The following is an 11,284-nucleotide window of genomic DNA, read 5'->3' on the forward strand; positions in this document are numbered from 1 at the left end:
CTAGATTACATACCACCTCCTCTAGGATGTTCTGCCATTCAATCTTTCAACTGATGGGTTCTCATTCTCCTCTCAATTTCCACGGTATTTGTATTAATTCAAGGCCCTCATCACATTATCCCTAGAATGCATGTGATTTAACTCCTCTGTCAAAGATAAGCACCTGAAGATCTGTAACACTGATTACAAGAGCCTGGCTCATAAAAGACACTCAATTTTTTGTTGACTATTGAATGAATGAATGAATTTTAAATAAAATTCGGGAATTTCGGAGAGACGTGAGTAAAAGATTTGGCCTAGTTTTCTTTAAAACTCTCAAAAATTATAAAAAATTAAAAACTATACCCCTTGGAAAGGAATTTCAACACTGAAATTCTTCAAGATATAGCAAATACAAGATGAACAGTGGTCGGTTAAAATATAAAATGTTTAGGGGTGCCTGGGTGGCTCAGTGGGTTAAAGCCTCTGCCTTCGGCTCAGGTCATTATCTCAGGGTCCTGGGATGGAGCCCCGCAGTGGGCTCTCTGCTCAGCAGGGAGCCTGCTTCCTTCTCTCTCTCTGCCTGCCTCTCTGCCTACTTGTGATCTCTGTATGTCAAATAAATAAACAAATAATCTTAAAATATATATACCAGCATGCACTAGGAGTTTAAAAAATAGTAAAATAAAATATAAAATGTTTATACTGCATACATTGATTATTTTCCATATTCACACGGGACCAAATCATAGGTATAACAACTTCGTGAAAGATTATTTACCATTAGAACAGTCAACTACCTTAGAACATATCTTAAAGTCAATAATATAACTGGAGGACAGGTAGAGTTTCATCTTCTATAGAAAAAAAAATAGTACATACCATTTCCTGACCCAAATTTGTTACTTTTAGAAATTTAAGCAACTTTTTTTTTTCTTTCAGGTATTTAAATTGCTTACCAGGGAACCTTGGTGGCACAGATGGTTGAGCAACTGACTCCCAGTTTCCGCTCAGGTCACGGTCTCAGGGTCATGAGATGGAGTCCCTAGTCAGACTCCAGGCTCAGCATGGACACTCAGCAGACACTCTCTCCCTCTACCTCTGCCCCACCCTCCTCCTGTGCTTGCTCAAGTTCTCTCTAAAATAAATAAATAAATCTTTTTTTAATTTAAAAATTTTAAAAAATAGTTTACCACCAAAAGTACAAACCTAAACATTATGTGCCTATGGTAGAAAAGGAATTGCTTCATGGTGCAACCACAAATGAAACAGAGCTGTTCTTCAAGAAGTAGACACTACTGCTGGTAATAGGGTGTCTTGAGTGAATAAATTCCTTCCTGTCTATGCATCTATAATTCCTTCCTAAAGCTAATTTAAAGACAAAAATGTTGAAGTAGGGTCACCAGATTCAGCAAATAAAAATACAGTAAGCCCAGTTAAACTTGAATTTCAGATAAACAATGGATATTTTTTACTAATGCATGCCTTATGCAATATTTATACTAAAAACTTTTTCACTATTCATCTAAAATTCAAATTTAAACTAGGTTATCTGTATTTTATCTAGTAATCTAAAGCCAAAAAACTGAGTAGTAATCAATCCAATTTCCTCACTTTGTAGCAGAAACTGAGATGTAAAGAAAATATGTGACGTACCTAAACCTACACCAAAGATTAAGGAAGTAAGTCTACTTTGAACAGAGAAAAGGAGGTACCTGGGTGGCTCAGTTGTTAAGTGGCTACCTCCAGGTCTGGTCATGATCCCAGGGTCCTGGGGTCAAGGCCCGCATTGGGATCCCTGCTCAGAGGGAAGACTGCTTCTCCCTCTCCTACTCCTCCCTCCCTGTTTGTGTTCCCTCTCTGGTCTCTCAGTCAAATAAATAAAATCTTAAAAAAAAAAAAAAGGAAAAGAAAAGAGAAAACATATTCCATAGATCTCCTTGGGTTCCATTCATAGTACTTTCAACCTCCAATCCTGGCTCACCTCACAGAAGCACCAAGTGGACAAGCTGCAAAAAACTATGGTTTTCTCTTTCAATATCAAACTTCAAGTTTCAGTAAATCTCTTATCAACCCTAAACTTCAAAAACAACCAGGAAACTAAGCAATTTCTCTTAACTTAAAAAAAAATCATCCTAATAATTTTTGGTCTACAGACCACAATATGAAACAGGACGTCCTCTTCACCTAAACCCAGTTCTCTCAAAATCCAGAATTTCAAAATTTGTAGTATGTTCATGTTATTACACGACTCTATCGATGTAAGTCATGTATTCTTACTTATATATTACTTACTTATATATTTTTCAGAGTTAATGTCCTAATCCATTCAGTTGGGCCTAAATAAAAGTCTTACAAAAAGTCTTCCATCCTGTTCCATACCTGAGCGAGTAGGTTAATAAGGAGCACTAGGTCTATTATAAGCATACACTTACACCCCTTGGGCCGGGAACGCAAGCAAAGATGGAAAACAGAAAGGTCCATCGGAAATTTGGGGGCCTTTCCCACGTCTATATGCGAAATATACCAATTGTCTAACTATACGACGCACGGCCGAACAAAATTGAAGGAAAAATAATAGAAAACTCCACATAAGCAAAAGATTCATCTTCCAGAGCCTATTAAATCTAACAAACACAGAACACTTCCTCAACAGTGTAACAGTGCTTTTCAACCTGTGATCCCTGGGGGCCCTTTGGGGTATTGCAGTGGAACAGGAAGACAGAGAGGCAGACAAAGGTTTCCAGTTTCTTTTTTTTTTTTTTCTAACTAACTGGGCTTCAGAAGAGGTTCTAAGAAAGGTTTCGTTGCATCAGAAAAACCTGGGGGGGGGGGGGAGCAGCAGCATAAACCATTATGACTTTGTATAGTAAGTTTTCTATTAGAAACTTCACCCACGTGAACAAGAAGCCAGATCGTGTCAGATGAAAAATTTAAATACAGGAACTTAGCAATTAAAAGACAGGTATCTACCTAAACTTTCCCTCTGGCAGTTTCCAAAGTATGCAGGTCTTTCTCCAGACCGCACACGTCAGAAGTGGAAGCTCCTCACAGATCACCTAGCCCGACGTTCGTTACAGATGTGAAAACTCAGGCCTGGGCCAGGGCCAGGGCCACGGCTGAGGCTGACTTGCCCAAGGTCTCACAGCCCGCGTGGGCCGGCCACTTCAACCGAGACTCCACGCTGGCAGCCCCACACCCTAAGCGCCCGACGGATCCTGCAGCCCCGGGCTCGGCCCGTTCCCAGGGGCAGCCTCGAGCAGCCGGAACAGAAGGGCCCATAACCCGGGGTCGATGCCGCCTTTCCGCCGACTCCACGCCAGAGCCGCGACCCAAGGCGCTGCAGAGCCCTGGCCTCGGCGGCCGCCCCCGCCCACCCCACCTGTCGCAGACCGCACAGCCGGCAGCCACACCCCCTGCCGGGGCCGGGGGCTCTCTCGGCCGGGTCGGCGGCGGGCAGCAACTCCTGCAAGCGGCGTGAGGTACGCCCGTTCCGAGGCCGCAGGGGTTACCTCAGGTGGGCGCTGAGCTCGCGGCTGGGCCGTCCGGGCCCGCCCGAAGCATGCCGGACACCAGGATGCAGCAGGCCCGCAGCTCGGCCGCCACTGGGCCTGTTTACACCCCTCCGCGGGAGGACGCCACGGCCCCATCACGTGACATGCGCGTCACGTGTTCGCCCGCGGGCGGAGGTTGTGGAGGTGTTGCCTGGCAACGACGGGCAAGCTAAGGGGTCGAAGAGGAGCCGCGGAGGCTGTGGTGGCTGCGGCAGCTTCTGCTTCCCTGGTCTTGGCGAGGCCCGCGGGGCGGACGCGGTCAGGACGCGGAAGGGGAGACACCGTTCCTGTTTCCCACCGTCCCTTTGTGAGCCCTGGGCTCGACCGCTTATATTATTAGTGCTTTGAAAGGAGAAGGGAATTCGGTCAGGTATTCTGATGTTGAACTTGGAAAAAAAAAAAATGGAAATACTTCTTAACCTAAGACTAGCAAACGAAGACGGAGTGTTTGTTTACCTTAAGGAATATTTGTTTCCTTTCACTCCCTAATCTGGAATGAATGGCTATGCCACAGCCTACCCCATCCTGATCCCCATCCTAGAATGGGTGTGAAAAAGGCTTATGGGACTTCCAACTTCTATTTTAAATTATATTTTATTATCATTTTCATGAGAATTAGTTTTTGCATCTGTAAATACAAACATACCTAAATAAATATTTGATTCAGGGGGCACCTGAGTGTCTCAGTGGGTTAAAGCATCTGCCTTCAGCTCGGGTCATGGTCCCAGGGTCTGGATGGAGCCCCGCGCCTGGCTCTCTGCTTAGCGGGGAGCCTGCTTTCTGCTCCTCTCTTTGTCTGTCTGCCTCTCTGCCTGCTTGTGATCTCTGTCAGTCAAATGAATAAATAAAATCTTTAAAAAATATATTTGATTCAGCATTCAGGTTTTGTTCACATCAAACTTTACTTATTATAGCCGACACTTGTTTTTAGTAACTATTTCTACCAAGTCATTTTCCTCCATCAGACTTTACAGAAGTAAAGTTTCAGCCACTGCCAATTTCTCCCATAATAGTCATTATAAATTGCATAAAAACCTGATAATATGTACTATTTTTTGCAAATTAATAAGAATTGTGACCCAATTCCTTCAAATATTCCAGAATTGTCCAGGAATGATCTATTGCATAATTAATTCTTTCATACAATCCTGATCATGTTGCATACATGACTAAGAGCAAACTGACAGGGTCAAAACAGTGGGCTTAAAATATCCTTCCAGTCAATGCAAAGTCAATCATCCTCTTCATTAACACACCTAAAATGCAACACTACAAAGAGAAGAAAATAGTGATTTTTCTCCATACTCATCTTTTACTATAGAAAATAGGTTACAAGGCTAGTTGCCACAACCTGCTTGACTTTTTCTGCTGCTCCTGGCAGCAGATGTTCCATGAAGGCAGGGAGAGTATCTTTCACTGCTATACCTTATGCCTCGACCATGCCTGAGAAGCAAAAAAGTTGGCTTATCTATGGCTTGTGGATCTGTAAGAAGTGGAAAAGTCCCTTTAGATATCTAGAGGGATCTGTAAGTTAGGCTGTACTCATGGAGACAATGCTAGGATGAGTCCTGGCTCAGCCATTTCTATCTAGGCAATTTACTTCACATTTCTGAATCTCTTCATCCACCTAAAAGAAAGATAGTAGCTACTGAATAGTTTCAAGATGAAATGAAATAATGCTGGCCTAGCACTTTAAAGTGCCCAATACATACAGTGCTCAATAAATATTAACCATATATGACCTTTAGCAAGAGGTAGTGATATAGGAGGTCAGAGTCCTGAGGGAAACGCAACTGACAGCTTGAATGGGTTCAGGACCCGGGTCTGGACTCTTGCCACCTGGACTGGAGTTGAGCATTGCCAGCAAGGAAACTTAGCACAGCCACAAAAAAATCTTTGCATTTCGAATGGAAGGCTACCAATAAGGGAATTTCTCACGGATGACCAGGTCTTCACTCCAAGGCGAGTATTGGCCATATGGCAGCAGGTTAATTCCGCATTATGTTTGTGGTGATGGCGACTCCTAGTATACTACCTGTCCACTGCCTCAGCCCACATAGGAAAATTGCCTGCCCTCTCCTAGTGTTTGTGGGAAAGAAAGAAGTCACCACCAAATGGCTGAACATATCTAGTTTTTCAGTTAGGGTTTCACTGCAAACAAAATGCATTGGTAAGTAGGACAAGATATACTATAATTATTGCTATAATTACATATGACTCTATAACAGCATATCATCCAACACAGTGCGTATACTAGAGTTCTCCCTAGAGTGATGAACACAAGGAATAACAGGACACTTGCAAACAGAGAAAGAGGTGAATAATCACCTCTTAACCAATCATCATAACAAAGCTATGATGTGGTAAAGCCAGCCTCGTATTTACATCTCCTGACTAAACATCTTTTCCTTTTTATTGATAACTATCAAAATGTGGTTTCACTATATCTGTTTATTCTCTTGATTTTGGCCTTCCTATGCTATGCTAAATGACACTCTTGCTTCACTTAGTATTTTTCATATTTCAAAAGTAGAGCCAATAGGATATTCAGATTGATTAGAGGTATTTGTTAAAGGAGTGAAGGATGACTCCAAGGTTTTTGGCCTGTACAACCAAAGGAATGGACTGTCATTTACTTAGATGGAGAAGGGTGTGAAAATTAATAAAGGGAAACCTCACTAAAATGGAGTTGGGATGGGGCACCTGGGTGGCTCAGTGGGTTAAGCCTCTGCCTTTGGCTCAGGTCATGATCTCAGGGTCCTGGAATGGAGCCCCACATGGGGCTCTCTGCTCATCCCGGAGCCTACTTCCCCCCACCCCAGCCTCTCTGCCTACCTGTGATCTCTGTCAAATAAATAAATTAAAATATATATATATATATATTTAAAATGGAGTTGGGAGGCCAGAAGAGGGAGCTCTTGTGCCATACCACTCATCAATAACTGGAAGAATTACCTATTACCCTGACAGAAAAACACGTAACAGGAAAGAATTATCAATTACAGGTCCCAATAGGAAAAGATGTACAGCATATCTCACTGGGGTGCTTGGGTGGCTCAGTGGGTCAAAGCCTCTGCTTTCTGCTCAGGTCAAGATCTCAGGGTCCTTTGAGCCCTGCACCAGCTCTCTGCTCAGCAGGAAGTGTGCTTCCCCACCTCTCTCTACCTGCCTCTCTGCTTACTTGTGATCTCTGTCTGTCAAATAAATAAATAAATAAAATCTTGGTGTCGGGGGGGGGGGACCTCATCGCCCTGAATTCTTGCTTTTCTCCAATGGACTTCTGTTTAAAAAAAAAAAAAAAAAAAAAACCCACTTCCTCCTTCATCTCCATAAAATAATGTTCCTCTTTTCTAAGACGAGCCTAAAGTTTTTGCTAAACCTTGCTTCTCCTGAATTGCAATTCTCTGCTATTCCCAAATAAATTCACTTTTGTGGTAAAATAACTGACTTACATTTTTAAAGTCAAAAAAGGGTATGTGCAGGCTGGCAGGAAAAAAAAAATCAAGAATTTGATTTTGGACATGCTAAATTTGACATGCCTGTCTATTAGCCGTCCAAATAGAGGTGTACAGTTAGCAACTGCACAGAAGACACTAGAATTCTGAGGAGAGCTACAGAGACATGAATTGATTGGTCGGTAGTATCTAGGGCTACAAGATTGGATGACATCACACAGAAAAGCAACTTTCATACCTTCTGATGTCAACCCAGGATACAAAATACATTTTTCATACTGAACAAACACATGTTGATAACTTAAAAGTTTCAAAAAGCAAATCTACGATAACTTAAAAGTTTCAAAAAGCAAACCTACCCTCTATAATTCACTATTTCCTTTCTTTTCCACTTTATTCTGTTCTATTTTTTAAAACTTCTCCCAACTCAACTGATTTGACAGAGTAACAGAACAGTATGGTGTTACAGTTTGAAAATCACTGAAAGTTGCTGACCAAGGACATGAATTGCATAATTGCAGGGGAAATTAAAGATCCAAAGGCTGCTCATGTAGCACTTTGGAGATGGGGAGACTAGCCAAGAAAACAGCAGTAACAGCTTAAGTTAAGAGGAGAAAAATGAAATAGAGTTCTAAAGGCTAAGTGAAGAAAACTTTCTAGGGAGAAGGAAGTGCCTCAGTGTGTCATTTCATTTGCTGCTGAGAAGTTGAGTAAAATGAGAAGTGACCTTTGGATTTAGCAATTGAGAGATCTTTGAGAACTTGAGAACAGAGCAATTAAGATAAAGTGATAGGGATACAAGCCATATTGCAGAGATAGAATATGGTGACAGGAAGCAGATTTCCTTTTGCTGCAAAGACAAACAGGGGAAGGGAACAACAGCAGGCCAGAGATGTGGGGGTTAGGTATTTTGTTTAAATATTTATACACTAATATAGAAGTGGTTCAGTGATGAGAAAATATCAATGCAGAAGAGTGACAAACATAGGAAGGAAATCCTTGAGTTAGCTGTAAGGGTCATCCATAGATAGATGAGCAAGGGGAGTGGGAAGGCACAGATACAGTTTGGTATGTTTGTTGTTAGATGCATATAGAATTTCTTTTCCAGGGTGCCTGGGTCACTCGGTCAGTTAAGCATCTGACTCAATTTCAGCTCCGGTCATGATCTCAGAGTCCTGGGATTGGGGCCCCATGTGGGGTTTTTCACTCAGTATGGAGTCAGTATAGAGTTGACTCACTATGGAGTCAAAAAAAATTTTTTTCTTTTCCAATTGTTCCCAGTTTAACAAAATAAGAAGTTGAGAGTGAAGACAGGGAGCGGGGTGTTGGTGGTTTGAGAAGAGGATAAAAACCATCCAGGAGTGCCACATCCCAGCCCAGCCTTATGAATTCCTATGAATGATGATATGATGATAATGATGATGATTATCTGCCTCCTGGTTTTCATCGTTGCCTCCTCCAATGTTTTTCTACACAGTCACCAAACTGATTTTTTAAAACTTAAGTCCAATTATGTAAACCTCCAATATCATCCCAATTCAGAATAAATCCAAAGTTCATACCTATCAAGTCTTTCATAATGTAGTTCCTTATTTCCTGTTTTCCCCCTTACTTGCTTTGTTCTAGCTGCCAGACTTCCTTGCTATTTCTTGGTTTCCTCAGGCTTAGAACACTTCCCCCATTTCCTCTCTTCCTTTGTGACTTTACATAAATGTAACTTTCTCATAGTGGAGGTCTCAGACCACCCTTTCTAAAACAGCTCCTATCTGTGTCACTCTATTGTGTTTGGCTTTTGTTCTTAGCCCTTAATACCATTTGTGGCAGACATTCACAACTCATTGAATATCCATTCCCCACCACCCCCCTAACTCTGGCAATTGGGTAAAGCCATATGACTAGCTCTAACCAATGGGTTGTGAGCAGAATGTATATACACTTCTACACAAAGTCAATGAAAAGACAATGGGCAACCCTCTAGCCCTCTCCCCCCTGCTGCAGCAACCCTAAAGAATACACGTTACATTGGCAAAATCATACAATGGAATTAGCCTGAATTGCCTCATCAGGTAGCTACCCTGGGAAGTTGCTTGGCTCACTGAATTTTGCATGGATGAGGAATAAAAGTTAATCTGTTAGTTACCACAGCAATATATAGAATCTATTATGTTCTGAATTGTGTCTCCCCAAAATTTATACATTGAACCCCTAACCTCTGGAGGCCAATGTGAAGTGGTCCTGGCCAGCTATCAGGAAGTTAGAGACTTGTCCTGGCAGCACTCCGCAAGAAGCCAGATCAAACCGGACAGATCCAAGATGGAGGATACCGTGACAGGAAACCTCTGACCAAATTAGGAAGAAAAAGCACAAAACTCAGCTTCTTGCCCCCAAGTAATAACTATTCTGCTCCCTAGTTAACAACCATCTATAAAAGATAGAAACCCAAGACACAAAATAATGGAAAAAACATTCCATGCTCATAGATTGGAAGAATAAACATTGTTAAAATGTCTATGCTGCCCAGAGCAATCTACACTTTCGATGCCATCCTGATCAAAATACTATTGGCATTTTTCAAAGTGCTGAAACAAACAATCCTAAAATTTGTATGGAACCAGAAAAGACCCCGAATCACTAAGGAAATGTTGAAAAAGAAAAAACTGGGGGCATCATGTTGCCTGATTTCAAGCTATATTAGAAAGCTATGATCTCCAAGATAGCATGGTACTGACACAAACACAGAGACATAGATCAGTGGAACAGAGTAGAGAGTCCAAATATGGACCTGCAACTCTGTGGTCAAATAATCTTCGACAAAGCAGGAAAAAATATACAGTGGGAAAAAAGACAGTCTCTTCAATAATTGGTGCTGGGAAAATTGGACAGCCACATTCAGATGAATGAAACTGACCATTCTCTTAAACCATACACAAAGATAAACTCAAAATGGATGAAAGACCTCAGTGTGAGACAGGAATCCATCAAAATCCTAGGAGAACATAGGCAGTAACCTCTTTTGACATCGGTCTCAGGAACTTCTTTCCAGACATGTCTCCAAAAGCATGGGAAACAAAAGTGAAAATGAACTTTTGGGACTTCATCAAGATAAAAAGCTTTTGCACAGCAAAGGAAGCAGTCAACAAGACAAAGAGGCAACCTATGGAATGGGAGAAGATATTTGTAAATGACACTACAGACAAAAGGCTGACATACAAGATCTATAAAGAACTTCTCAAACTCAACACCCAAAAAACAGATAATCAAGTCAAAAAATGGACAGAAGGGGTGCCTGGGTGGCTCAGTTGGTTAAGTGGCTGCCTTCGGTCATGATCCCAGCGTCCTGGAATCAAGTCCCACATCTGGCTCCTTGCTCGGCAAGGAACCTGCTTCTCCCTCTGCCTCTGCCTGCCTCTTGGCCTACTTGTGATCTCTCTCTCTCTCTCTCTCTGAAAAATAAATAAATAAAATTTTTTTAAAAAGTGGACAGAAGACATGAACACACACTTCTCCAATGCATACAAATGGCGAGCAAACACATGAAAAAAATGTTCATCATTAGCCATCATGGAAATTCAAATCAAAACCACATTGAGATACCACCTTACACCAGTTAGAATGGCAAAAATTAACAAGGCAAGAAACAACAAATGTTGGAGAGGGTGTGGAGAAAGGGGAACTCTCTTACACTGTTGGTGGGAATGCAAGTTGGAGCAGCCACTTTGGGAAGCAGTGTGGAGGTTCCTCAAAAAATTAAAAATAGAGCTACTCTATGACCTAGAAATTGCACTACTGGGTATTTACCCCAAAGATACAGATATAGTGAAAAGAAGGGTCATATGTGTACCCCAATGACATAGCAGAAATGTCCACAAAGCCAAACTGCGGAAAGAGCCACGATGCCCTTCAACAGACAAATGGATAAAGAAGATATGATCCATATATACAATGGAGTGTTACTCAGCCATCAGAAAAGATGAATACCCAACTTTTGGATCAACATGGATGGAACTGGAGGAGATTAGGAGACTTTCAAGCAGAGAAAGTCAATTATCATATGGTTTCACTTATTTGTGGAACATAAGAGATTGCACGGAGGACATTAGGAGAAGGAAGGGGGAAATTAAAGGGGTAGGCTCAGAGAGGAAGACAAACCATGAGAGACTATGGACTCCGGGAAACAAATTGAGGGTTTTAGAGGAGAAGCGGGTAGGGGATGGGTTAGCCTGGCAATGGGTATTAAGGAGGACATGTATTACATAGAGCACTGGGTGTTATACACAAGCAATGAATCATGGAACA

At 41.9% G+C, this 11,284-nt stretch overlaps 1 protein-coding gene across 4 annotated transcripts in view; it reads right to left on the reverse strand.

Annotated features, from left to right (window-relative positions):
• The window catches only part of MARCHF8 (membrane associated ring-CH-type finger 8), a 129,591-nt gene extending 125,944 nt beyond the window's left edge, over positions 1-3,647 (reverse strand). Inside the window, exon 1 of one of the 4 annotated variants that reach the window (XM_004765871.3) lies at positions 3,492-3,647. The gene's annotated coding sequence lies outside the window, so the exon portion shown is untranslated. The other 3 variants (XM_004765874.3, XM_004765873.3, XM_004765878.3) reach the window with 3 other exon arrangements.
• Positions 3,648-11,284: the final 7,637 nt, after the last annotated feature.

This window comes from Mustela putorius, unplaced genomic scaffold, assembly GCF_011764305.1.
Source record: "Mustela putorius furo isolate JIRA1106 unplaced genomic scaffold, ASM1176430v1.1 tig00003909_pilon_pilon_pilon, whole genome shotgun sequence".
In the NCBI taxonomy this organism is placed as follows: domain Eukaryota; kingdom Metazoa; phylum Chordata; class Mammalia; order Carnivora; family Mustelidae; genus Mustela; species Mustela putorius.